The 27,803-nt window shown below is 35.1% G+C and overlaps 1 protein-coding gene and 1 non-coding gene across 2 annotated transcripts in view; one reads left to right on the top strand and one right to left on the bottom strand.

Moving 5' to 3' along the window:
• Positions 1 to 27,803, bottom strand: part of PRKD1 (protein kinase D1) — a 324,013-nt gene that overhangs the window by 226,664 nt on the left and 69,546 nt on the right. The window lies entirely within an intron of this gene.
• Positions 2,518 to 2,620, top strand: LOC118910332 (U6 spliceosomal RNA). Its single transcript, XR_005023913.1, has one exon. It is a non-coding gene; the product is annotated as a U6 spliceosomal RNA (small nuclear RNA).

The raw sequence follows: 27,803 nt of genomic DNA, 5'->3' as shown, positions 1-27,803 counted from the left end.
TCAACAAAAAGGACAAAAACCACATAATCATCTCCACAGATGTTGAAAAAGCATTTGACAAAATTCAACAGCCATTCATGATAAAAACTCTCAACAAAATGCATATAGATAACAAGTACCTCAACATAATAAAGGCTCTATATGACAAACCCACAGCCAACATTATACTTAACAGCGAGAAGCTGAAAGCTTTTCCTTTAAGATTGGGAACAAGACAAGGATGCCCACTCTCCCCACTTCTATTCAACATAGTTCTGGAGGTCCTAGCCACGGCAATCAGACAACACAAAGAAATAAAAGGCATCCATATAGGCAAGGAAGAAGTTACACTGTCCCCGTTTGCAGATGACTTGATATTGTACATAAAAAAACCCTAAAGAATCCACTCCAAAACTACTAGATCTAATATCTGAATTCAGCAAAATTGCAGAATACAATATTAATACACAGAAATCTGTGGCACTCCTATACATTAACAATGAACTAGCAGAGAGAGAAATGAAGAAAACAATTCCATTCACAATTGCATCAAAAACAATAAAAAACCTAGGAATAAACCTAACCAAGGAAGTGAAAGACCTATACTCTGAAAATTACAAGATACTCATGAGAGAAATTAAAGAAGATACCAATAAAGTGAAACATAACCCATGCTCATGGATAGGAAGAATTAATATTGTGAAAATAGTCATCTTGCCTAAAGCAATCTATAGATTCAATGCAATTCCTATTAAAATACCAACAGCATTCTTCAATGAACTAGAGAAAATCATCCTAAAATTCATATGGAACCACAAAAGACCTCGAATAGCCAAAGCAATCCTGAGAAGGAAGAATAAAGCAGGGGGAATTACGCTCCCCAACTTCAAGCTCTACAAAGCCAGAGTAATCAAACCAATTTAGTACTGGCACAAGAACGGACCCATAGACCAGTGGAACAGACTAGAGAGCCCTGATATAAACCCAACCATACATGGTCAATTAATTCATGATAAAGGAGCCATGGACATACAGTGGGGAAATGACAGCCTCTTCAACAGCTGGTGTTGGCAAAACTGGACAGCTACATGCAAGAGAATGAAACTGGAATATTGTTTAACCCCATACACAAAAGTAAATTCGAAATGGATTAAAGACTTGAATGTAAGTCATGAAACCATAAAACTCTTAGAAGACAACATAGGCAAACATCTCCTGAATAAAAGCATGAGCAACTTCTTCCTGAAACCATCTCCTCCAGAAAGGGAAACAAAAGCAAAAATGAACTCATGGGAGTACATGAAACTAAAAAGTTTTTGCATGGCAAAGGACATCATCAACAAAACAAAAAGGCATCCTACAATATGGGAGAATACATTTGTAAATGACATATCTGACAAGGGGTTAACATCCAAAATATATAAAGAACTTACATGCCTCAACACCCAAAAAGCAAATAACCCTATTAACAAATGGGCAGAGGGTATGAAGAGACAGTTCTCCAAAGAAGAAATTCAGATGGCCAACAGACACATGAAAAGATGCTCCACATCACTAATCATCATTGAAATGCAAATTAAAACCACAATGAGGTATTACCTCACACCAGTTAGGATGGCCAACATCAAAAAGACTAAGAATAACAAATGTTGGCGAGGATGTGGAGAAAGGGGAACCCTCCTACACTGCTGGTGGGAATGTACGTTAGTTCAACCATTGTGGAAAGCAATTCCTCAAAAAACTAAAAATAGAAATACCATTTGACCCCGGAATCCCACTCTTTGGAATTTACCCAAAGAATACAACTTCTCAGATTTGAAAAGACATATGCACCCCTATGTTTATTGCAGCACTTTTTACAATAGCCAAGATATGGAAGCAACCTAAGTGTCTATCAGTAGATGAGTGAATAAAGAAGAAGTGGTACATATACACAATGGAATACTATTCAGCCATAAGAAAGAAACAAATACTACCATTTGCAACAACATGGATGGCGCTGGAGGACATTATGCTCAGTGTAATAAGCCAGGTGGAGAAAGACAAATGCCAAATGATTTCCCTCATTTGTGGAGTATAACAATGAAGCAAAACTGAAGGAACAAAACAGCAGCAGACTCAGAGACTCCAAGAAGGGCCTAGTGGTTAACAAAGGGGAGGGGTGTGGGAGGGTGGGTGGAGAGGGAGGGAGAAGGGGATTGAGGGGTATTATGTTTAGTACACATAGTGTGGATGATTACAGGGAGAACAGCGTAGCACAGAGAAGGCACATAGTGGATTTGTTGCATCTTACTACACTGATGGACAATGACTGCATTGGGGTATGGGTGAGGACTTGATAATATGTGTAAATGTAGTAACCACATTGTTTTTTCATGTGAAACCTTCATAAAAGTGTATATCAATCATACCTTAATAAAAAATTTTAAAAAACAGTATTACCTTTCAGAAATGTCTAACTGCTTTGTAACTGTATGACAACCTTGCAGTAAAAGCAGTTATTAAAAATTCATCTTTTCAAAAAAAAACCAAAGGCCTGTACTCACTTATGCAGCATATATGCTAAAATGGGACAACAGAGACATTAGCATGACACCTACACAAGGATGACACACAAATTTGTTATGTGTTCCATATTTTTATATTACAGAACTAAATATAAATATATACACACACATACACTCATAGATAAATGAGTACACATTAAAAATTGGAAAATCTGAGTAAGTCAGAAGAAAAAGTGGATTTTATCGGTATCAGTGTCCTAGTTGCAATACTATACTATAATTTTACAAAATGTTGCTATGGGGTAAATTGCACAATTTCCAGAATCTCCCACCTGGCCTTAGTCCATTTACATACCAATAGGTGTTTACCACTGCAATCTCCTGCAGCTTCTGGGGCCAGGGTTAGAGAAATGGCGGTTTCTCCTCTTCCATTCCTGGTACATAATTGGTCTGTCGTCTGCCAGTCACCAAGGATCCTCCAATGGAGTTCTTCCCAGAGGTGGCAGGAAGTAGAGAGCCTGCAGAGGTGGCAGAATGAGCAGTGGCCAGAGGAGACAGACAGGGCAGGGCCTAGCTAGTGTATTCGAGCAAGCCTTGAGCAATAAAAAACAGTTTTTTCCAACCTACCCTTTCCCTTGACTTATTTTGGTTTCACCAGTTTCATAGCAGATTTGCCCCAGGCTGGGCACACCCTTCCCCCCAGAGCTATAGTTACTATTAGGAGAAACCACAAAAACTGTACAAGGGACTTCTCTGTATTATTTACCCCAACTTTATATTGTAACTATATCAATTTTAAAAAAGTTCCAAGGACTACTAAGTGAACAAAATAAGCATATAACCATTACCAAACTACCTATACCTGCATATATTCAGAACATTAAAGTGAATATTATTTGAATTTAGTATATGTAAGACAGCAATCTTTTAAATAACTAGCTCAAATCCAAAATCTGCAGTCAGCATGTTAACCACATAGTATACTATCAGGAGGAATGTGCTCAGCTATTATTTCTTGTGGAAACTTATCTACTTAAAGAGAAAATGAAAACACACAATCTAGGAACTATAAAAATAGTCTGAAAACCAAAGTGGTTTATGCAAAATCATTCTTTTATTCAGAAAATGGGAAGAATTGTGTGTGGAATAGCACAAAATCAACTTTAGAATAAGTTGTAGATCCAGAAATTTTGTCTATATACCATTCACAACTGCATATTTGATAGTGGTACAGTTACTTAATTTTTATATACAAAAGACAAAATATCTTGCCTGATATATGCTGAAACACCAAAAGTATAACAGGGAAAATATGAATTCTCCAGGCTGAGTCCCAAGGAACTGAGGCAGGTGAGATTTCTGTGTTGCTTTTTAGGGCTGTGTATGTGACCAATTGCCCAAAGGGGACCAATCTTGTCACAGTCCAAGGGGAAAGGGTGTGGCCATGACTGGAGAGCCTCAGTGACACAGAGTGCTCAAAGGGCACCTACTTCTCACTGCATTAAATAAGGCCATAGAAGAGACTCATTAACCCCACAGAGTCCAGCACATTAGAAACACTCAATAGACTTTAACAATTTATATCAACCATGGCAGCCTGTTCCCACACGGACCTCTCAAGTGCTTAGCACCAACTCAGTATAAATAATGTTTCTAATTACTATTTCTTGCTCCATGAAACAGCATTCAAACCCACCTCGATTTAAGCCAGGACTTTACAGAGACCTGAAGAACTAATTAAACCAAGATGTTTGGGATCCAAATTAATTTTGCCACTGCTAACTCTGTATGTCTGGGTAAAACACTGGGCTGCTCATTAGTCAAATGCAATTTGAATTTCAAAAATAAATGAATATTCACTGACTCTTGGTAATTACATACTATGGCATTCAAAAAACAAGTGTTGAATGAAAGACTGAACTAATGAATGGATATGTACAGACTTCTCTCCAACCCGGCTTCTTTCTCTTTACTAGCTAACTTCCCTTTGGCTTCATTTTAGAGTTAAAATATCAAAGCAGAAGTGGGGGAACCACAAATAAAACAGCACTTGGCTCACCACCTCACCTGACTGTATGCTCCCCACCACTACATAATTAATCACTGTCAGCACTAGTCAGATGTGGATATGCCAATGACTCTAAGTCAGGGTTTGCCTGGTGTGGCAAATTACTGAGGCCTCATCTAGCCACAGGCTTTGAGCTGGGGAGTCAAACAAAAATCACTTAATAAACCTCCAGAGGCAGGAGAGCAGCACTGAGTGACGATTAACATCTCTTCGTGGGTGCTTTGGTTTTATTCTGGCCATCTCAAGCTCCTACCCTGGACTGCCAGTGTGCTGAGGAACTGGGCTTTCCCCTGTCCCATCTTGTGCCTGCAAGTTCTGAATAGCTCACCTTTAATGTCCTCATGTGCCCTAACCACAGTCCACACACCTGACTTCCAGACACTTTCTCAAAGGTAGATTCAAACCCTCTCCACTCAGCAGAGGCTTGGATCCCAGGCTGGCTGTGTGCCCAGCTCAGCGACTCCCTGTAGCCTCCATCGCTGGCACCTACACAAATGCAGTTTTGTATCTAATCACCACAAAAACCTTCACTCTGTTCTGTACTATCACTGATTCCTTAGCACTTGAAACTAAGCTACTTATATTACATGAAATTTAGTTAACTACATGCAAATCTTTTGATAACTAAGCAAAATATAGGTAAGTGCCAACTTTAATTGTGTCACTGTATAAAGTGTTACAAGGATGGCTTAATGTTTAAATAAATACCAGTCTAAGATGACAAAGTTTGTGGTTTAACTTAGATAAACAATGCAAAGTGTTTTCTGTTGATTCTTAAAAACTAGTTTTCTGACATGTGCCATCCAAATCAATTGCTGTTCAAACATCCCTGCTCTTCTTCCAAGCTCTATTTCGGAGGTTTCTCACTACCTTTAGAGCTAAAGAGCTATCAAAAGTACATCAAGTGACCTTTCAACCATCAAAGAAAAATTACTACATTTGACTGCATGATACTGTAACATTAAATAATTAACCACAACATGGCAAAACTACCATTTGAAAGAACTAAATTATTTAAGATAAATCAAATATATGGTAATTTCTTTCTAATCTACTAACTTCTACTATTCCTCTCTAATCTACCAATATATCATAGTTAACATGAATACCATATGAAGTCTCATGATTTACCCTTCCAGCATATTCTCACCTCTTGATTCTAGAAATTCAGTTTCAAAATGTCTCGAGTGAAATTGTTCAGAGCAAGATGTTAATCATAACAATGAGGGAAAAATACAAACATAAAATACAAGCCTTTGGCACAAACTCAGGTCCAAATATGAAAATAGAAAACAGGGAGAAATTTACTGATTCCAGTCTAGCCATTCATCCAAGTGGTACTTAAATAGAGAGCCTGGAACAATTTACAGAACTAGTCAGTGGAACATTCACTAACAATTCAGCCTAATGCATCATGTAACACCCACCTGGCTGGACAGAGTGGAATTTATCTCCTTGTCTCAGGATTCTTCCCAGACATTAACAATGCACGTACTTGGAAAGTCTTTAAGTGGACTCTGAGTGCACTGAGCACTGCCTTCCTACTGCTCCTATTGCACAACTCCAGAACCAATTTTTATTTCCAGGTAAGCTATAGAAATTAAAATAGCTCTCATGTCTACCAATTTAAATGTGTTGCCAATTTTCTACATATTAATAATACTCATTTCTTCTTTAACTTGAAATTATATTTCTACCTTCACTGTTATAAGCAAAGGGAATACTTTAATGAATGGACATTGCCATGTCAGTAATCACAAGTCCTCTTTGAAGTTTTTAATCAGCACTTTATAGAAAACAGCACAGAGAGAAAACCAGGCTCCCTGAGCTCACACCACTGTCTAATAAGAGAACCAACCATGTGCCACACATTCAGGAAGGGCAACAGAGCCATAGTGGCTTGGAGTGGATGTTCACTCCTTTTAAAAAATATGCCTTATTTTTAATCTATTGTTATGAAACTTACACAAGAGAAAAATTGTTACCCATGCATACATTTAAGTAATCGGAAAGTTATTTGCTTTTTAAGTTCTCATCATTCACTATCCAAAATACGAACTTCTTTTAATATCTATTGTCCTTAATTGCGAGATGATTTTTTTCTATTAAATATATACTCTCAACCATGTCATTAATAATCTTCAAAAGTTTATATTTACTCTTTGTCCTGTGTGAATATGGTGTGTTAGGGCTTCTTCAGCTGTGCTAATGGTTTTGTATTTCAAATGAATGTAAAAGTTGTTTCTATGTACCTCCAAATTCATGTTTAAATTTGAATTCCCCTGTGATAGTCTTAGGATATGGGACCTGTGGGAGGTAACCAGGTCATGAGGGTGGAGCCTTCATGATGGGACTATAAGAAAAAACATAAGAGAGCTTGCCTTTGCTTGCTGGCTCCTTTCAGCCCAGCAAAAAAGATGGCCATTTGCAAATCAGAAAGGGGGCTTTTGCCAGAAACCAGGTCTGTTGGCACCTTGATTGTAGACTTTCAGCCTTCAGAAATAAACGTTTGTTGTTTATACTACCCATCTATGGTCACTGGTTATAGCGGCCAGAACTAAGACAGCTGCCATCCAGGATATCACGCCCTCAATAGAATAATTGATTCCACGTGACCATAGGACACCAAAATGACATCCACACATTGAAATGCCCCCAAATTCCTGGCAGTCCAAAATATCATGTTTTCTCTGTTGCTACCTTCAGTATAAAATAAATATAAACTATGGCTTAAAAAATGATTCATTTTAACTGCATTTAGATAAAGAAGACATATTAAGGCCTGAGGATTAACAACTAATTTTTTTCTAAATATACATTTATATACTCTGCTTTTATATTACTGAGTTTTTCTGTTTTGTTTTGTTTTGAAGAATGAGGATAGATGTCCTAGGATCATATTTGAAAATGTATTCTCTCAAGTTTACATACCTCACATCTGTGAAATTTTAAACTACATGTTCTGAGTAATTTTACAAGTTCTTCTCTCAAGTTTACATACCTCACATCTGTGAAATTTTAAACTACGTGTTCTTTTACAAGAACTATAAAGTGGGGCTCCTTCTAAGGCAAAATAAAGATATGCTATGAGTATTAGAAGTCCAGGAGTGAGTAAACATATTTAGCCTTTTAATAATGTCTCCTCTCAACCAAGCCAAAGAATAAGGGTGGGGGCAAATTGGCACACTGTCACAATTGAAAAGATTAAATTTAAAAAACCATCTATAGATCTTCAATTAAGATCTCTGAGCAAGACTCTCTAAAGAGCTGTGAGTTCTATTTTCCACTAACATTCATGAACAAAAAGGGTAGATATTAAGACTGGAAGAGGGGGAGATACTTGTTTTTACTTCACAAGCACATACCCTTTACTATATATAATCTAGGCACTATTTGAAGTATTTTACAAATATTAACTCAATAAACCCTCATAACAACTTCATGAATAAGAAAGTTATATAATTCGCATTTCACAGATAAGAATGTAGAGGAATAGAGAGATGGGGTACCTTGCCCAAGAATACTCAGCTAGTGAACTGCTTGGAGCCAAAACTTCAACCCAGGTGGTAAGACTCAAGAGCCCATTGCTCTCCATGACTGCCTTACTCTGTGCCTCCCGACACTGCTTCCTGAATTCTTCTCAGAAGCTCCACCAAAAGATCCAGTAAGAAAGAAAACACAATGCCTTTACTACAGAGAAAAATAAAACTGTATAGCTTTGGAGTTTTTTTTTTTTTCCTTCTCAGTAAAGGCAACATAACTATTCTTGATTGGAAAAAAAAAAAAAAACTCACTTCCAAGCACAAATGACAAAAAACAGCAGGGAAGGAAATGCTATTTTCAAGTTTCTGGGAGGTTATCATAAACAATGAAGAGAGAGAAACAAATTAAAGTTTTAACAAATAAGCATTTGACAGTATCCCTTTTACCTTGCTGCCAATGATAATCTGACTGCACTGTGCACGATGGCTGTGCAGACACACTGTGGTGTGAAAATGAGCGATGACCAAGCTTTGAAGGAAAAGAGAAGCATATTGTAAGCCAATGTAAATGCACAGTAAGGTCTGAATGTTGTGGAAATAAGCCCAGGCTGCTTCTCAATTCATGAGTTTAGCTGAGATGGCAGAACAGATGACAAACCGCAACAAACAGAAACACCACACCACACAATTCTCTCCACTGGGGGGATGAAGATCCACAGCAGCTTCCCTAATTCAATGCTAATTTACTTTCTTGTTTAAACATTCCAAATATTTGTTACCTATTAAACATTCATGTATTATGTTTTAAAGCCTTGAGGGTTTTCTTCTTCAAAGAATTAATGTATAAGTTCCTGTAGTAAAAATAGCACACTTTCCTAAAAAAAAACCAGCACCAGCTTTTCTTTAAAGGTACAGTATCAATTATAGTATCAATTAATTGGTCAACATATGGAACTGGAGATGAGCTCAATCTTCTTGGCATTTAAAATTTCAAATACTGTAATGAATATTCCATTTGAAGTAAATACTTCATTTTATTTCAAAGTAAAAGAAAAATTTTACCTGTTCTCCAATACAATTATTTTTATTTGGTTTTTGTTATCAGTGAAAAGCCAATAGTAGGCATTTTATTTTTTCCTGCAGTACTAGAAAGAACCTGTGTATTTACCAAAAACTGGTGCATTCAATCTGCTTCTTTTAGATATAAACATTTTTTGAAAAATGTGCTTTATTTCTGTGTGAAGTTTAACAAATAATATTAATTAACTTGAAGAAAATTAGTAACAGTTTTAATGTTAGATGTGATAATAACCTATTAGCTCAAATCCAACTTGTGTTAGTTTAAGAAAAAAAAAGGCAAAATCTACTGGCATATTAAATACCCAAATAAGGTATGTGCTACTAAAAAAAAAGAGTTGACACACTGTATGCTTCAAAAGTCAATTTCATAATACATTAAAAAAAGGCTGTGGAAATGTCCACATTAAAGGATAGTAAAGAGACATAATCACTACATGCAATACCGGACCCCAGGTAGATTCTGTACTGGGGCAGGGCACTGACAGAATGCTCTGAAGTTACTGACTCAGTTGATAAAACTGTAATACAAATGATGGATTCATGTGCTTTATCAGTGATACATTCACTGGGGTTGATAATTATACCTTAGTTTGCATAAAAGAATACCCTATCCTTAGGAAAGGCACATTACAGTAGACAGACGTAAGTAGGTAACATCCTAAGATGGTTTAGGGGGGAAAAAACATAAGAATAAGGGAAAGGAAAATGGGTAAAATGTTTAGGTGAATCTGAGAAAAAGTTAGAAGAATGTTCTTTGTATTATTTTTATTATTTGCAAATTTCCCATGAATTTGAAATTATTTTCAAATAAAAAACTGTTTAAAAAGCAACAGTGAAGAACTATTGACCTGAACCAGAAGTATGAATGAAACCAAATGGATTGGGCTCACTCTTCGCAGGACACAGACAGAAGCATGGGGTCTCTGAAACCTGCCCTCAAGTTACAGATACCATGTTGTAGACTATCACAGACATCCATGTCTCTAAAGACCTTGGTCCAAATGGAGTGCCAGTTATTTCTGACACTAAGGTATTTTCAAAATGGCACTCCTAGATACATTCCAGTTCCTGTAAAGTCAGTCTCTGCAATGAGGTGAGGAATATCTACCTTAGACACAATGGTTATAGGATCACAAAGCCACCCCAGATCAGCCCTGTAAATAAGGTTCACCCACACCATCAATCCATAGGCAACACCTTATGGCTACAACGCTAAAGGTCTGACTCAGTGAATACTTAGTGCCTCCCCTATGCAGGCGCTGGGCTATGCGCTGGTAAAGAGAGAATGAGTAAGCTTTGGCACTAATCTTAAGGAACTCACAAACTAAGGAGAAAAAGACATATTACTCTTTAATTACAACTGAATCTATGGAATGTGCTCTAATAAAGGTGTGTATCAAGTGTTCTGAGAAGGACTCAGTGAATAGGTGAGACTTAGCTTCATTCAGTTATTCAATAAATATTTACTCTATGTCAGGGAAAAGAACCTCAAGGATGATTAAGTGCTTTCCCAGGTAACAGGAAAAGAAGAAAGAAGGAAATCCCAGGCGAAAGCAAGTAATGACATAAGACAAAGGCATAGAGTCATGAAAGCGTAAGCTTTTTTTACTGAGTAGTAAGGGGATAGGTATGGCTTGGGGCACAGCCCCTTCTGGGGGTGTAGATAAGGTGCGGAGGTAAAAGCAATTAGAACCAGATCCTGAATGGGCTTGCATGGCATGCTAAGGAACTACAAGGTAATCCTTTGGAAGGAATGGTTGAATATTTTCAGCAGGAAAATTTAAGTGATGAAATTTTTTAGAAAGACAATTCTGATTAAAATGTCGAACTTGTATCAAGAAAAGATGGGAGTCAGAAAGAATGGTTCACAGGTAATTGCAACAGTCTTCAAGTGTTAGGGTCAGAGCTTGAACCGAGACAGTACCAGTAAGGAAACAGATAGGGAAGCAGAATGAGCAGGGGATGGATGGCTATGATGCCGCTTGCCAGCTTACACTCTGGGGTTCACTAACAGCGATGTCATTTACCAGGGATTGAGTTTAAAATTTACTGCAGTTCAGGAGAGAAGTGATGATTAAATAAAAGATTGTTTGGATTTAGATGGAAGTTATTGATAGTTATTTGAAGATGATCAGAAATAAAACTAAGAGAAAGAAGAATGAGAGGACAGAATTATACAATAACAAGTACCTGCATATGGGTTAGACTCCCTGTAACCACATTTCAACATTCAACACACATTCACTGACACCAGATGCTTTACTATATCCTGATTATTATACTAGCCCCAAGTTTCTACTGTATCTGCATAAGATAGTGACTTTTAAGTTTGGATACAACTCAAGTTAAGTGCTCATTCTATTCATGTTCTCCTTACATACTGAAAATTAAGCAAAGGACTTAATTTTAAATGGAAGTATAATCATGGACACACGAGAGCCTTTATAGCCACTCAAGGCTTATAAAGCAACACAAAGAGAAAACAGTTCACAAACTAATTACTGAACACATTCACCCTTCTTTTAAAAATTACTAATGGGAAAAATAGTAAACCATGGTAACAGTAATGCCAACTTCTAATTTCAACATAGCAATGCCAAGTGATTCTGAGGTACACAATAAGCCTCCCCCACATGCAAAGCCTAGAGATGCTCATGTGAGAGCATGAATGTGTGCACACAAACATGCCCCTACACAACCTCCTCAACCACACAGACTTCACCTTTAAACACTGCCTGCATCCCCCACAGCAACACCTGCCCTTCCACAGAAACAGGGATGCCAGTAATGAGTAACTCAGCATAGAAACCAGGTTTCACAATGAACTCTATAACCAATTTCTTCCCTAATTAATTGTTTTTTCTCTTTAAATTTCATGATTAATGTACTGCCCAGACTTTCCATATTCTTGACCTCCCAGGTCAATACAGAAAGCAATGTTTTTCTTGTACAATCATTTGAATAAATAATGGCCAGCACCTGAGTGCAAGTATTCACTACACATGAGCTACAGAAAAAATCATCAGTCACAGATCAAGTGTAGTAGCTTCCAAACAAATGATGTAAGTATGCCTGATACAGAATTCTTTGGTTTCTTTTCTCCAGAAATGATCTGAATTTTATGCTATTGTACATTGTACAACCTTCTTTTTCACTTAGGAGTATTTCTCTTGGGTCAATACTTTGTGCCTTTCTAACTCAGCAAATAAAGGCTCAATCCAAACTAACTTTGCTGTTGGTCCAGCATGCTAAGACAGCAATAATTATTTTAGTGCCTCAATCTGGATAGTCAAAAAGATGACCTTATGATGAACCTCCTGTAAGAGTAGCATTATTGTTTATAAAGAAAATCTCATGTTGAGAGATCCTTAGCTTCCAAAGGAAAAAAGCAATCAATGTGTTTGCAAGCAGTTAATGTTCTGCTCTTTACTTAAGGTACATAATATCTAGATTTTCATCAACATTTTTTAAAATGTTGCTCTAAGTACAGAATCCTGGGTTTTGTTCATGCATATCTGGAAACTATTCTGTTTAGGGACTATCCCGCAAGCAGCTAGGATGCAAAAAGGACATTCTTTACTGATTCTTGCTACCAAGAAAATACTCCCACAGTTCCTGGTTCAGTCCCATTACATTCTTAAAGGGACATCTAACTAAAGAAGACCTGGATATTTCTGTGAAGAAATTTTTTAATTATGCCAAAAGTAACATATGAAAGACTAATTCAAGATTGGAAACAGTGCAGTCAAGTTTGAAAGTCACATTTGAATTTTACGGGCTTGAGACTTGGACAAATTGCTTGACTTTACTGAGAATCCAGTTGGAAATAACTGAATATATTATGCAAATATACAAGCCTAGCGCTTGGTACCATATAGGTACTCACCAAATATTACCTTTCTGTATTTTTGTAAAGTTCTTGAATAATAAGTCAGAGGACAGAAACATTAGGATAAGACCATTATAAATTATTGATGCAAGAGAAAAAAAAAGGTTTTTAGTCTTTGGTGTTCAATTGCAAACATTCCAAAATACTCTATTCACATTAATAAACATTTTTCATCTTAATGATTAATAACCACCTGCTGAAATTAAAGAAACAGAAGCCCACTTCTAATTAGAAACAGCAAGATTGTGTGTATTTTCCATTGTGTATTTTGGCTCTCCAAATGTACAGTTTGAGAACTCTGAGGTTAAGCCTTAGAAACTCCCCCAGTTCTCCATAAACTGACACATTCTTTGGACACACACTGCACGCATTCAGTATAATCAGAACACGCACAGCTGGAATGCAATGCTTGAGGCAGGCCTTTGTGATTTTTAATCAGTTTATATGTGAATTTTAAGTGAGTTATCAGCTATGGTGAGGGTTCAGCAATTCTGTACTTGGAAAATTCTTAAATGGAAGTAATAGGATCCACATGTTTTAATGATCCTTTATTCATTTCAGAGAAATAGCCTCTGTCACACTTGCTACCTTCTGCCAAAGTCTACAAGATCAAACATAGTGGTAGCAGACTAAGCTCAATAATGTTTTGTCCAAGTTTCCAAAACAAGCTTTCACAATTTTCCATTTATGAAAATTAAAGGTAGGAACTATATTTTATCATTTTGAACAACCAAAATGACTTTTTTTTAAATAAACATGATTCTTAACTCTCCCATCCCCCTTCAGAACCACCACTGTCTTAGGCAGCACTACACACAGTGGCCCCTTCCCTTCCCTGCTAGATGAGATCTATCAAGGGGAAGTCAATTTAGAGTCAATATCATTTTCTGTTCAGGACCCTAAACCAATAGTCTGGCACAATGTCAGTATCTCCAATGGATAATCTGTGTATCAAAAGACCTGTCAAAATGTTACTTGAAAAAAAAACAGCTTGACTGACATCAACAGAACATATTCATATGCAAGAAATCTATTCACCATACAGGAGGAAGTGACTCTACCAGCAACTCTGTTAAGTACATTCTTTTGCTGGTTGCCGTTCTAGGTGAACTGCAAATAATTACACGATTGGCCACATGAAATCCCCTAGGCAGATACTTGAGAATGTGTCTTGCTTAAGTTTAAAAAAAAAAAATTAGAGAGCCTTATGATTCCAAATATCCCAGCATTTGTCAGTAATGATGACAACATTTATTTAGTCCAACTGGACACTAACTCTGGAATTATCCACTTGTCAGTACATATTGAAAAAGCAAGAGAATCAGTCTCTTCAACAGGGAATGCTTTAAGATTATTGCTGCATCCCATGGGAGGATTAGAATATTCAGGTTTTAAAATTTTGTTGAGTATAAGAATTTTCCAAAGAGAAATAATCCTTTTGGTTCTAAAAAATCTAGTGGGTCTCCAATTTTCCTTAATAAGCAATTCAAAGATAAGTGTTCTCTTCTGGATTTCAGAAGAGAGATTTTTCTCAGATTACATCTGCCAGGAAATGTGATAGGTGCTTCCTAGTGAAATAAAGATAAAGATGTATCATAGGGGAAAATAAATATAAAAAGACTGTTTCTTTACAATGTGAGTGTGATGTCAGAGGTATGCATAGAAAGGAGTATGTATAGCAGATATGAGGTCTGAAAAAGTGACATTTGAACTGACACCAGACAGACAACAAGTAGTGGCAACTGTTCAAAGAGTCGTATGTGTGTGTGTGTGTGTGTGTGTGTGTGTGTGTGTGTGTGTGTACTCAGTCACTGCCATGAGGCAGAGGAAAGTCACTCTAGTAAAGAGCAGCATAAATTTCAGTGGGATAGAGAATGACAAGTAGGTATTTGCCAGATCATAAAAGCTGTTTATAACAAGTCTACACCAAGGTATGGACCTAATTCCCAAAGGGGATAATAACATGGGCTGATTATATTTTGGTCCTGTTATATCAAGCAGGATTTAAAGATTGGACTGTTTGTCAACTGTAACTTTCCAAATGTCAACACTCCCCTTGCCTGAAATCCAGTCAGGCTTACTATTGTCTGACCAATAGAATGCAGTGGGAATGATGGTATGTGACTTCCTCAGGTATCCTTAAGTGACAATGGACCTTCCCGCTGGCTCTCTTGGAATTCTCTCTCTTGGGACTCTCTCTCTTAGGAGGTACCTCTGGGAAACCAGCTGCTATGTCCCAAGCCACATGGAATGGACATATATAGTCTTCAATCACCCCTGCCAGAGCCAGATACGGGACTAGAGAACTCTTCAGATGATTCCAGCCCCAGCCACTCAAGGCTTCCCTGTGCCCTTTCTTAGTCCTGATCTATAGAATATACTAACATTTTTAAAAATTTTTGTTATTTTATGTAACTAAATCCTGGGGTGATTCATTACATAGAAATAGATAGATAATTGGCATAAGGTCCAACCTTAAAAGAAGATCCATTTAAAGGTCTTTTACTAAAGATAGATAGTTCACTATCAGATCTTTCTTAAGTAGGATCCAAAATAAACTGCCTTATACAAAATTAATAAGGAAAAATGTTACAGTGTGATTTCACAGCAAAATTGAGAGGAAGATTTCCCATAAACCCGCTGCCCCCAAACACGCACAGCTTCCCCCCATGACCAACATAACCCCACCAAAGTGGTGTTTGTGTCACAACTGATGAACCTACACTGAGACAGCACTGCCACTCAAAGTCCACAGTTTACCTTAGGGTTCACTCTTTGTGTTGGGTTGTAAACATATTTATGTATAATGTCTAATAATGATGATAGAGATCCATCATTCCATCATTCTAGTATCAGGGTATTTTCAGTCCTTTTAAAAATATTTTTAATGTGTCTTTTAAACCTAAATGTTTTAAACAAAATATCCTAATTTGGAAGGGAAAAAAGGTTTGTAGGCCGTTTGTTGTTTCTAGCTACTCTTGATAAAAGAAACCTTTAAAGAATTACCCTTAGGCTTCAAGCCCATCACAACATACTTCTCCACTAACACTGAAACCTCACATTTAAGCAAAATAGAACCTTGTTCAAATTCAACTTCCCCATTTAAATCCTAGCATTATGCATACTTTGAACCAGATGTTGTTCCTAGTCATGTGCTACATTTTTTCATTTCACTAAGTTCATATTTACTGCTAAAATATTTCTTTTAAACTTGCGTTTGCATAGCAGGGAAGATAAACAAAACACAAAAATGAAAGACAACTGATTTACTTATTTCCTTTAGGCTGACAGATTTCATAGAGAGTGCTTTTGTAATAAAAAAAATTAATGAAGTAGCAATGTTTTGTGCAGACATTTGCTCCTCTGTCTACTTCATTTATAAATACATTTTAATGAGGTAATAGAGACTCCACAGCTCTGCAAGTGTTCCTTTTTCTAACATTTGTTCTGAATTCAAAGATTAGAAACAGCTAATCTGCTGCATTTTGGGGGCTGGTTTATGAATACAGCATTTAAAGCACATTGTTCAAGCATCTGGAAAGCTAACATCTCATAAATAGCCCATCCTCCCAAACATATGATTAGACAATAAGGGTAATCTGAAATTGTTTAAAATCAGTAGCCATAAAGTAGATACAGTGTACTACAAATTGTCCCTCCCTCCCTCCCTCCCCTCCACCCAGAGCCTGTAGTGAAACATGCGTTAATGGGCCTTGTTTGCCAAAAAGACATTCAGAGTGGAGTTTGTCTTTTTACAATTAAATTATCCACATTGTCAAATCTTCTCATTTAAGAAATCTATATTTTACTGAATTATATCTAAGATTTAAGTCGGGTACACCCTGGAGGTATTCTGTGCTTCCACTCTCTTGTTAGAGGATGAAATGGTGTTTTCTCAATAAACTATTTCTCAGTCTTCCTCAAATGCACAGCTTCGCCCCCATGACCAACATACCCCACCAAAGTGGTCTATGTGTTACAACTTCCTCAAATATTTAACCATAATAATCAGCAGATTTAATAGAGGACATGCATCAAGTAGACAGTCTACTTTCTAATCAATACATAGAAAAACTTCACGTATCAAAGACTGCTTTAAATTTTTCCTTATTTCATATATAATTTTTCCTTTCCAGATTAAAAACTATAATCTAACCAACATTTAGAAAAAGTATGAACAGCTTATTTTATTTAAGACATGAGTCCTTGTGGACTATAATATACTAAGTTTACTGTAATATCTAGAAAAAACTTTAAACCAAGTGTCTAAAGAAGGAAATATTCTTTATGACTAAAGTATACTATAATTGACCTGTTTTCTTAATTTAAACTTCATAAAGTCAAGGTTGTAATAGCTTACATTTATTGAGTGATAATACTTGCCAGCACAGAACTAAGCACTCTACATGGATTATTTCATATACTCTTCAAAACAACCCTAATTAAGTAGGTACTATTATTACTCCCCATTTTACAGATGAGTAAAATGAGACAAAGAATGTTTACAAAATTGGCCTAGCTACACAGCTACAAAATGCATAAAATTTTCAAATTTGGAAGAAAATGTAAGATGGCCTGATAACATCATCTTGTTTTGTAGATTAGGAAACAGGCCAGACTTGTTTAAGGTCACAGTTAAATTAGTGGCAGAAAGAGATCTAAACCTAGTTTTTCTCATTCACAGTCCAGTAGTCATTCAAGTATCTTTTTCTCATTCTGTGCAGAGGTTTGTTAATTTTTTAGTCTCTTTTGTTCTTCTGGTTTATATCTATCTATTCCTAAATCTGCTGTGTATTCTTCCAGATCATGCTTCAATCATGCTATGATTATTACTTATGATAGGTGTTCATAACTGACCTACATAGAATTACTTTTATCTATGAACATGTTATACACTATAATTATGTTGCATTGTCACTCAAAATTATCCTTGGGTGATCTGTCCCTGAAATATAAAAATGTATATTCAGGAAATTATTTTAAATTTCTAGTTAAATCCATCCTATGAACACACTATATTATTTAAGTTGTTTCTGTTTTCCATCATAACAAACAATGTTATAGTGAACATATTTATACATGTCTCTTTGGACTTATTTGCAGAAATTTCTGACTTGATGTATATATGTATTTCCAGCTTCACTAGATATGGCCAATTACTCTTCTAAAGGGGTTGTAGCACTTCACGTTTCCCCCCATTATACAGAGTTACCCCCACCCGATGCCTCTGCCAAATTTTCTCTAAAGCACAGTATTGTCTAAACTTTTCAACTGTGTTAGTGGAAATGAAGTGGTTTTTTATGCATTTCCCTGGGAACTAGTGCTTTAATACTAATTGTTTAGATTTCCTCTTACTTAATTCATCTAACATTTACCATTCCTCCATTGGCTTATTTGTATTTTTCTTATTGATCTGTAAAATTTTTTTCAATTTATCTGTTACATATGTTGTTTTCTCTTGGACTAAATGGGCTTTTTAGCTTTGTTTATAGTATCCATGATTACTTAGGAACTTTAATTCTGAGATATTAAAGTTTATATAATTCTTCCCCTTGATTTAGCACAAAAAATTCAAATTGACTTGAGCATATATATTTTTCATCCAAGATTTACAGGAATGAATAACAATTTCCTCAAAGAAAAGTAAGAGAACAACAAGAATCGGACTAGTTTCTTCTCTGCATTGAGCATAATGCTCCTCAAAATGGCTATTTAAGTCTTTGGCCATTATCAATAAAATTCAGAATTCATCATTTTAAGTGGAAGCATCTTTTTATTTTATATTGTTTTAACTAAAAATATTAAAATACTTAAAATTTTTATTAAAGTAACAGTATTCATCTAACAGGAGGCCCAGGAACTCATATGATTATTCATTTTATCAAGTGGCCCATCTGTGATACTTACTTTACCATCTTTATACCAGGGTATCAGACTTTGCACATGCTTTCTTTTTTCTTTTGAGTCAATTTTTCTTATTACTGAGGTAGCATACATTTTTAAGTTTTCAGGGAAGTTGGAAATATAAACTATGTACTACTAAAGAATATTATAAGAGGGATAATAAGGACAAAATCATTTTTTTTCCCTGTAATTCATTATCCATAAAATATTCCTTTAAAAACATATATCTGAAAGGCATAGCATTTGAATTCATTTTTGAAAGGTGGTGCCTAACGAATGCTCTCCCTATCCTTTATTCTTTTGGAAATCATTCTTTTAAAGTAAATAGTATTTTCAATAGTTCTACACATCTAATATATCTAATGCTCTGCCATTAGATGTGATCTACAAAATTCTATTCCTTGTTAATAAGTCTGCAAAACAGACATACACAACCCCAATTCCTAAGGGCCTAAACAGCAGCTATGAAATTAAACTTTTATTTTAAATTCAGCTTCCCAAAATGGGATAGGTAACTTCCTTTCTTCAATATATCTACTGAAATAAAAACCATCACTCACAAAGCAAAGGTGGTGTGTCTCAGAGCAAATGGATTCTGATGGCACATATTTATTGTTGCTTCCAGAGCAGACAGAATTGAACAGCTTTTCCTTCCCATCTAGGAGGAACATTTCAGAATAAGAAATGTATAACATAGGATTCTACTTTACAATTGACCACATATCCATTTTCTGAGTTATCTCTGAAAGAACTTTATTTTGGTTGGTTTATTCTTCCTATACATTGATATTGCTATTTGTTGAATTCTACCAATTTCAATTTCACATATACAATCCCTTTCACTCCTCTATTTTCTATCCATCAGACCCATTACTGAATAGACTGTAGTGAGTCTGAAAAAAGAGAAGAAAAATTCTCAAGACAGTAGCTATTCAGACCTTTCAAGGGAAAATACAGAGCAAACGAAGACAGCTCTCTTCTGAAAGAGCATGTCCTTCTCAATATCCCCCTGATGGAGATCCTCTCTATAGATTTCCTATAGCAATACTTATTCTTCCTTTAAAATATAATTATGTGGGTTTTAATATTAAATTGTATGTGCTCATAAAACTCCATTTTAAACTACATGAATATATTCAAGCAAGGGTTCTCAATAATAATTTTTAAAACCTGTTAATGAGTTTCATCAATCTGGCTCTGCTAGAGGCAGAAGCTGTCAGCTGCTCATTGTTCTGGTTGGGGGAACTCATAAATCCAAGGTATAATTGGGCAAAATAAAGCCCTACCATTTATCTAGTTTGTGTTGACAGATCATTGTCTAACTTTTCTTGTTTTGCTTGAAATAGAGGCTTGATTTTTTTAATGTTTTTTTTCTTTAAGATAAAAGGATAATTTTGTCTTGTTTCTTTCAAAAGTATATGCAGACATCACCAGTATTTCAATAAATATTTTTCTTTAACACTAGTTCTCACATATAATTAAGTTTTAGGTTTAGTTAGATCTAAATCTTAGAATAAGAAAAATTAACCAATGCACACTCTAATTATTTAATGCTTAGTTTGCCAGTTTATACATAATTTACATAGAATTAATTTTCTCCAGTACTTTTGTTCTCTACTTCACTAAATACTAGTGGTACTATGTTGTAATATATTTATTAAAATATCAATAACAAGTTACTAACATTATAAAGTAATTACTGTGTTAGGTATTCTACCAAGGAGTCTCTCACTAATGCTCATGCACCATGAAGCAAATATTATCCCCATTTTAGGGAGAAGGAAACTGACTCATATATATATATCTTTATTAGCCAAAGGCCATACAGCTAAACATAGTGGAGCCAAGATTCACATTCAGGCAGTGGACTCCAGAGTTAATGCTTTTAAATGCTATGAATGACTACCTTCTATTACATAATGCTGTACTAAGTCCCATTATTTTTTTCACCAAAGAATTAAACTTATCCTTCTTATTTGGGAGTTTACAATCTGATCAATTAAAATTAGCATATAAAGAAATCAAAATAAATGTAGGAACACCAGCCAACAAGTAAATTCAATTAAAAATGTGTCATGTATCCATGCTGTGAATACTGTTTCAATGCACTGAAGAAAAATAGTTTTATAGGAATACTGGAGCAGTTGAAGAAAATGAAAAGATCAAAACTACCCATTGCTTTTTATTTAGCAACTTGGTTATGGTGACGGACACTAATAATACTTTCCATCTCATATTCTGTTCCCTGTCTTTATTGGCTTGAATAATTGAAAATTGGATGACAGGTTCAGCTTTTGCTTTTTTAATTGGATGAAAAATCTTAATAGTACAGTTACCTCAACAGGCATAAAGTATAGATTTAAAGAAACTGTTATTTTAGATCAACTTTGATTAAAAATTGGCTGCTTCTCATTCAAAGACTCATTTCCTCAATCTGAACTGACGAGACTCTGAAAGCATGTCATGGATGGGATTTGCTTTTGAAGAAATTTGGAAGGCCAGAGCTGAGTAAGGATAAAGTTTAGCAAGAAGGAAGTGACAGGAAGAAATGACAGGCCACATGATTCCACAAAGTAATCTTAAAAATCATAATAAAGTCACAACCACAGACCTATCACCAGGATGGCTGGCTTAGCTTCTGGCTATAAGTATAGTGAAAATGATTCCATCTAGTTCCTTGTACAGAAAAGGTTTTTATATCCATGGCTGGGCAGACCTTACATGGCCCTATAAACTTGAAAAGAAGATTGTGCACCTTCACACTTTAAGTAATTCTAATAAATATACTAATGGAAACTAAAACCCTTACGTCAAATGACTGAAGTGTTTTTTAAAAAGATTTCAAAATTAAATTATTTGCAAGACTAAAAGAAAAACAAAAACGACATCCCCTACTTTTGGGTCACCCTGTTTTGCTGCACCCTGAAGTATGTGGTTGGTCTGCCTTCAAAATAAATATCATTTGGTTCATAGTACATAAACCACTGCACTTTCAATCATCTATTTTCTAATAAGTATTAGCCATTAGCACTAAGGATGTTTATTCAGCTCTTTATGTGTATTTAAAGAAGTTTAATATTTAACAATCTAAAAGTATAGCAGTAATCAAATTTATTTATATTAACCTTTGAGTAACTGAAAACCTACTTCCAAGAAAGACAAATTATAATGAAATACAGTAGCATAAGAGATTTATTTTAAAAAGGCAGTTATACTCTGTAGCTTTGTCAGGCATAAATTCAGTATAAGGTCTACATTTTGTACCTAAAGCTTATAGAAATTAAATAAAATGTCATGTATTCTTATTAATTATAGTAATATATAGAGTGACAATAATTGATGTGAATAATCATAACTAAAAATTGATTCTTGATCATTAATAAGATTTACTTAGGTTTGCCAACTGTATTGTGATACACACAGAACTGTATATGTATTTGTGTATAAGTGTATATACATATATATATATATAAATACTACACACCTATATTTTAGAAGAATTTGATCATATTTTTTGCACCACAATAAAAAGCTTTTCTAATTAATTTTGAATATGTCAGATTTTCTTCATCAGTACACCCATTTTTCAAACATTCTTGATTAGTCAATGTTGTACTTCATTAGAAGATACTATTAAGCTACTTCATTACTGCTGGGTTTTGGAAGTTGTACAGATTTCTCAGCAGAACACAAAATGCTCTGTTTATATTCACATACTAGTTTTCAGAAGAGAAGATTTAAGGATGCCTAGTGAAGTGAATTGGATTGTACGGTTTTTCTGATTTTATCTTTCAGATAAGTTCCACAGGTACAGGTAGTGAATTTTCTGGGCTCTTAAGTCTGGGCAAATGTCCCTATTTTGCCATCCCACATAAAGTTCAGGGCATGGCTATAGGATTCTACGTCACTTAGCATTTTTTTAAATATTTAAAACAAAGAGAAAACTGAACAGCAGAATAAAACAAACATCAATGGAGCCACCTCCAATTTGTACATTCTTAGCATTATGCCATATGTACTTCAGATCTTATTTATTAATAAAAATAAATTACAGTAACTTGAAGCCCTCTATATAAACCTACCAAGAAACTACTTAGAGTTACTTTTCTAAAAATACTTTTGAGATAAATGGGGCGTTTTTTTGTTATCTGTTTATATTGGTTTTTAATTAATTGTATGGTGATAAAAAATGCTGTCTGTATTATAACAACATGTGGTGCTTTGAGGTGGCTTTATGCCATAGTTCTTGGTCCACTTTGGAAATACTGTATGACTGGAAATATGGTTTATTTTCTAATTATTGAGTGCAATATTCTAATACGTCCATTAGATCAAGTTTGCTAATTGTTGTCAAGATCTTCTATGTCTTACTAATTTCTCATTTCTAGTTGTTTGATTCAGTGGTTCTCAAAGTGTGATTCCAAGCCAGCAGCATCACAGTTACCTGGGAAACTACTGGAAAAAACCAGCCTTCCTGAATCAGAAAGCCTGGGAATGGCAAGTGGGGCCCAGCAATCTGTTCTAACAAGCTCTCCAAATGCTTGTGGTGTATGCTAACGCAGGAAAAACACTGGTTTGATCTATAGATTATTAAGCAAAATATGTTAAAAACCTACCTATTTAAAAAAAAAAAACAACATACCTATTTCCATTACAGATTTGTCAGTTTCTCCCTGCAATTCTGTTTGCTTTGCTTTCAGTACTTCAAGGCTGTTATTTGGATGTATACAATATCCAAATTGTTACACTGTCCTGAAGAATTACTCTTTTAATACATAATAAGGTAATCCTTTTCTGTTCAATTGTCCACTTTTGACCCACATTACCCTCCAAAACTAAACTAAACTGACAGGATTGGGAACATAACAGGCATAAAAGCTATCTCTTTTTTGAACCCGTTTTTCTGAAAGACTCCTGGAAATATGAACTAGGCCCAGGGTTAGATATTGAGAGATGGGGGAAGTACAGGGAGGAGGGAATGACTGGCCAAATCAAGCTTTGGGCAAAAGGTCATCAAAAAGTTGAAATAAGTAAAGGAAATTCAGACAGTCTCCCACCATGCAGCTTACAGAAAACGCATTTCAGAGAAAGTGAATAACTGCAGGATAGGCTTCACTGAAACTGTGACAGTTGAGTAAAGACTTGAAGGCAATAGGTTATTTATTAAGTATTGACCTTGGGTCCAGAATTGTAGTAAGCAATGTATACATATTATCTCATTATCCTCAAGATGCTAATAGTGGAAAAAATGTATTACACCTATTTTACAGATAAGACAATTCAAGCTTAGAGAAACATAGAGCTATTGTGTGGAGAGTTTGCAATAGCTGAATGAACCAAATATTCAGCAAGTAGCCAAACCCAGTTCCAGGCCTTCCTGAAGGGCAACTGAGAGAAGCATGGAAGAAAATAAATAAGATTGCCAAGCACTATACTAGAGGCAAGTGCAAGGGATTATAGGAGAATGAAGATGCATCTCTCAGAGGGAAGAGCTCTTGCAGAAGTAAAAGTGAATTGTATGTGCTGTGTTTAAATATGGTTTTGGACACCACATATACTCAGTATGTCAAAATATGAATCAATATATTCCTAGGATAGATAAAAAGATGCTATATAGTAAAACAAATAAGTATCCAAAAATAGTGGACCAATTAAACAGATTATGATATAGAGACATGTTAAGTAGATATAAAAATGTTTAAAAATAATTTTGATGATATGAGAAAATGAGAATATAATATTGAGACAAACACAAATACAATAAGGTACACTATGAGCAGTTGGCATCAGTTTGGTAGGGGTTTGTGCATGTGTACTATGCACATATGTGTATCAGATGCACAGACACAGGTGAAGGCTGCAAGAAGGGAAGCAGCATTTATACCTATACTGCAGGATAAGAAATCATCACCTGCAAGTAACAATAGTTTAAACAAGACAGAGCTTAATTTTTTCTTCACATTAAAGAAAAAGTCTGGAGGTTGGCATCCCAGAGCTGATATGATGGTTCCACAAACTTATCAACCACCCAGGCACTTTCCAGTTCATCACTCTGCTACCCTAACAGTATAAACCTCATCCTCATGGTCTAGCAAGGCTGTTGAGTTTATCCATCAGACACCTATTGCAGTCAGCATGATGGAGAACAAGGGGAAGAAGACAGAGCCCTCTCACTGTGAAGATGATTTCTCACAAGGATCACACAACACTTCTGGCTGGAACACAGCCATCTATAGCATGACAAAGATAAAGGTCCTTATATGGGCGTCAGCAAGCCAGGCTAACCATGTTGTTGCTGTTTTTCCTAATTAATGGAGAAGAAAGAAGGGATAGGAAGGCACCTAGCACTCTTCACCACAAGTCTTCTCCGCAATCTCTAAATTTTCTATAATGCATAGTAAAATTAATAACCCTGAAACAAAAAGGTTTTCTTGCTTAAGATACTCAGTTATTAAGTTATACCAAAACATAAGTGGTCTGTTAAAAAAAAAAAAAGCTTAAAGTTAAAAGGAAAAAAACTAATTTATTGAGAAGTTAATTAAATATCTATTTGTCATAAATATTAAAAAATTATACTATCTTAGATACAAAATCCACACGTTTAATATAGCTTCCATCTAAAACACACTACCAAAATAATTATTTCAAGAAAGGCTTACTAGGTTATAAAATACACTTTTTACCAAAACCAGACAAAGACACCACAAAAAAAGAAAATTATAGGCCAGTACCCCTGATGAACATAGATGCAAAAATCCTCAGCAAATCAAATTCAAATTCAACCATACATTAAAGCTACATGCAAAAGAATGAAACCAGACTACTGTCTTACACATTACCCAAAAATAAATTTAAAGATTTGAATGTAAGACCTGAAACTATAAAACTCCTAGAAGAAAACCTAGGCAGTATGTTCCTTGAAACTGGTCTTAGCAATTTTTTTTTTTTGACCAGTCTCCTCAGTCAAGGCAAAAAGCTGAAATACACAAATGGGATTATATCAAACTAAAAAGCTTTTGCAGAGCAAAGGAAACCATGAACAAATGCAAAGGCAAACTACTGAATGGGAGAAACCCCAAAATATATGAAGTTATACAACCTAATATTACAAAACACAAAAATGGGCAGAAGGTTTGAATAGACATTTTCTAAAGAAGACATACAGTTAGCCAACAGGCACATGAAGATGCTTCACACTGCTAATTATCCAGGATGTGCAAATTTAAATCACAATGAGAAATCATCTCACATCTGTCAGATTTGCTATCATCAAAATGACAAAAAGTAAGTGTTGGCAAGGATGTGGGAACAGAGAATCCTCATACATTGTTGGTGAAAATATAAACTGGTACAGCCATTATGGAAAATAGCATGGAAATTTCTCAAAAAGTTAAAAGTAAGACTACCTTTCAATCCAATAATTCCACTTCAAGGTATTTATCCAAAGAAAACAGAAACACCTGTTCAAAGAGGTATATGAACCCCTATGATCATTGCAGCATTATTTAGAGTAGCCAAGATACAGAAGCAACCAAAGTGTCCACTGATGGATGAGTGGATAAAAAAGATGTGGTATAATACATACATACATATATATATATATATGAATATTACTTGACCATAAAAATAACGAAATCTTGCCATTTACAATAGCACCAATGGACCTAGAAGGTATTATGCTAAGTGAAATAAGTCAAAGAGAGAAGGGCAAATACTACACGATTTCATTTATTTGTAGAATCTAAAAGCAAAACAAATGAACAAATAAAACAAACCAGAAACAGACTCATAAGATATGAGAAACAAACTGCTTGTTATCAGACTGGGGAGGAGTTGGGGGACAGAGGAAATAGGTGAAGGTATACCTTTCAGTTATAAACAAGAAAGTAATGGGGATATAATGTACAGCATAGGGAATACAGTCACTAATACTGTAATAACTTTGTATGGTAACACATGGAAGACATATTATGGGGGTCATTTCACAATGCATAAAAATACCAAATCACTATGATATACACCAGAAACTAATAGGATATTGTATACCAATTATACTTCATTTAAGAAAAAGAAAGTGTCTAGAGAGCTGAGGTACTGGAAAATGATCCTACCAAAATAAACAAACTTATATTACCACTGAGTCATTAGACACTAAGCAGATAAAAAGCCATTAAAAACACAAGAGGTTTTTTTAAATATAAAACCAGAATAATATATTTATGGTAAGTTCCAAATATCCACTAAACTCTAACACTGTAGCTTCTCAAATAGTGAAAACAACAATCCTCTTACTGAAAAGTCTTAGTGGGAAGGAGGAAGAGGATAACAGATCTATGATATTGCTTCTCAAAGTTCAAACATGATGCTAAGTCAAGAAGTGTGGGGCTGCCTTCCTCCTTGAGTCCTAATTTAGTCAATTGTTTTGGACACCAATCTCCTTTCTTTGGCTAAGAATTTATTACAGTTTCACCTTTCTTAGGAAATGAAAATTGCAATGTTGAAATAACAACTTAAAAGCAAAAATATATTTTAAAAGAACTGCAGAATTATATTTTCCACTAAATTCAACATTTGGAAAATATTTAGATAAACTCTGAACACAAGATCAATGTAGAATCCCAAAAATACGAGTAAATGGAAGACAGCATATGATTTTGATTATATATGATTTAGAAAATATGTCACATTTACATAGCAGCATATTTTGCTAAATTGATATAACTAATACAATTGCAAAAAAAATAAAAAGAAAGAAAGAATCAAAACCAGAATCTACCTGGCACTTGTAGTATGACTTATAATATATAGGACAATGGAAATAATGTCTGAAAGAGATTTGTTACTATCTAAATAATAAAGAATATGTAGCAAAAACCTCTGTTGGGAAAAAAACA

This window comes from Manis pentadactyla, chromosome 11 (assembly GCF_030020395.1).
Source record: "Manis pentadactyla isolate mManPen7 chromosome 11, mManPen7.hap1, whole genome shotgun sequence".
In the NCBI taxonomy this organism is placed as follows: Eukaryota; Metazoa; Chordata; class Mammalia; order Pholidota; family Manidae; genus Manis; species Manis pentadactyla.
The sequence above is the reverse complement of the archived record's forward strand: the minus strand, read 5'-3'. Positions and strand labels throughout refer to the sequence as shown.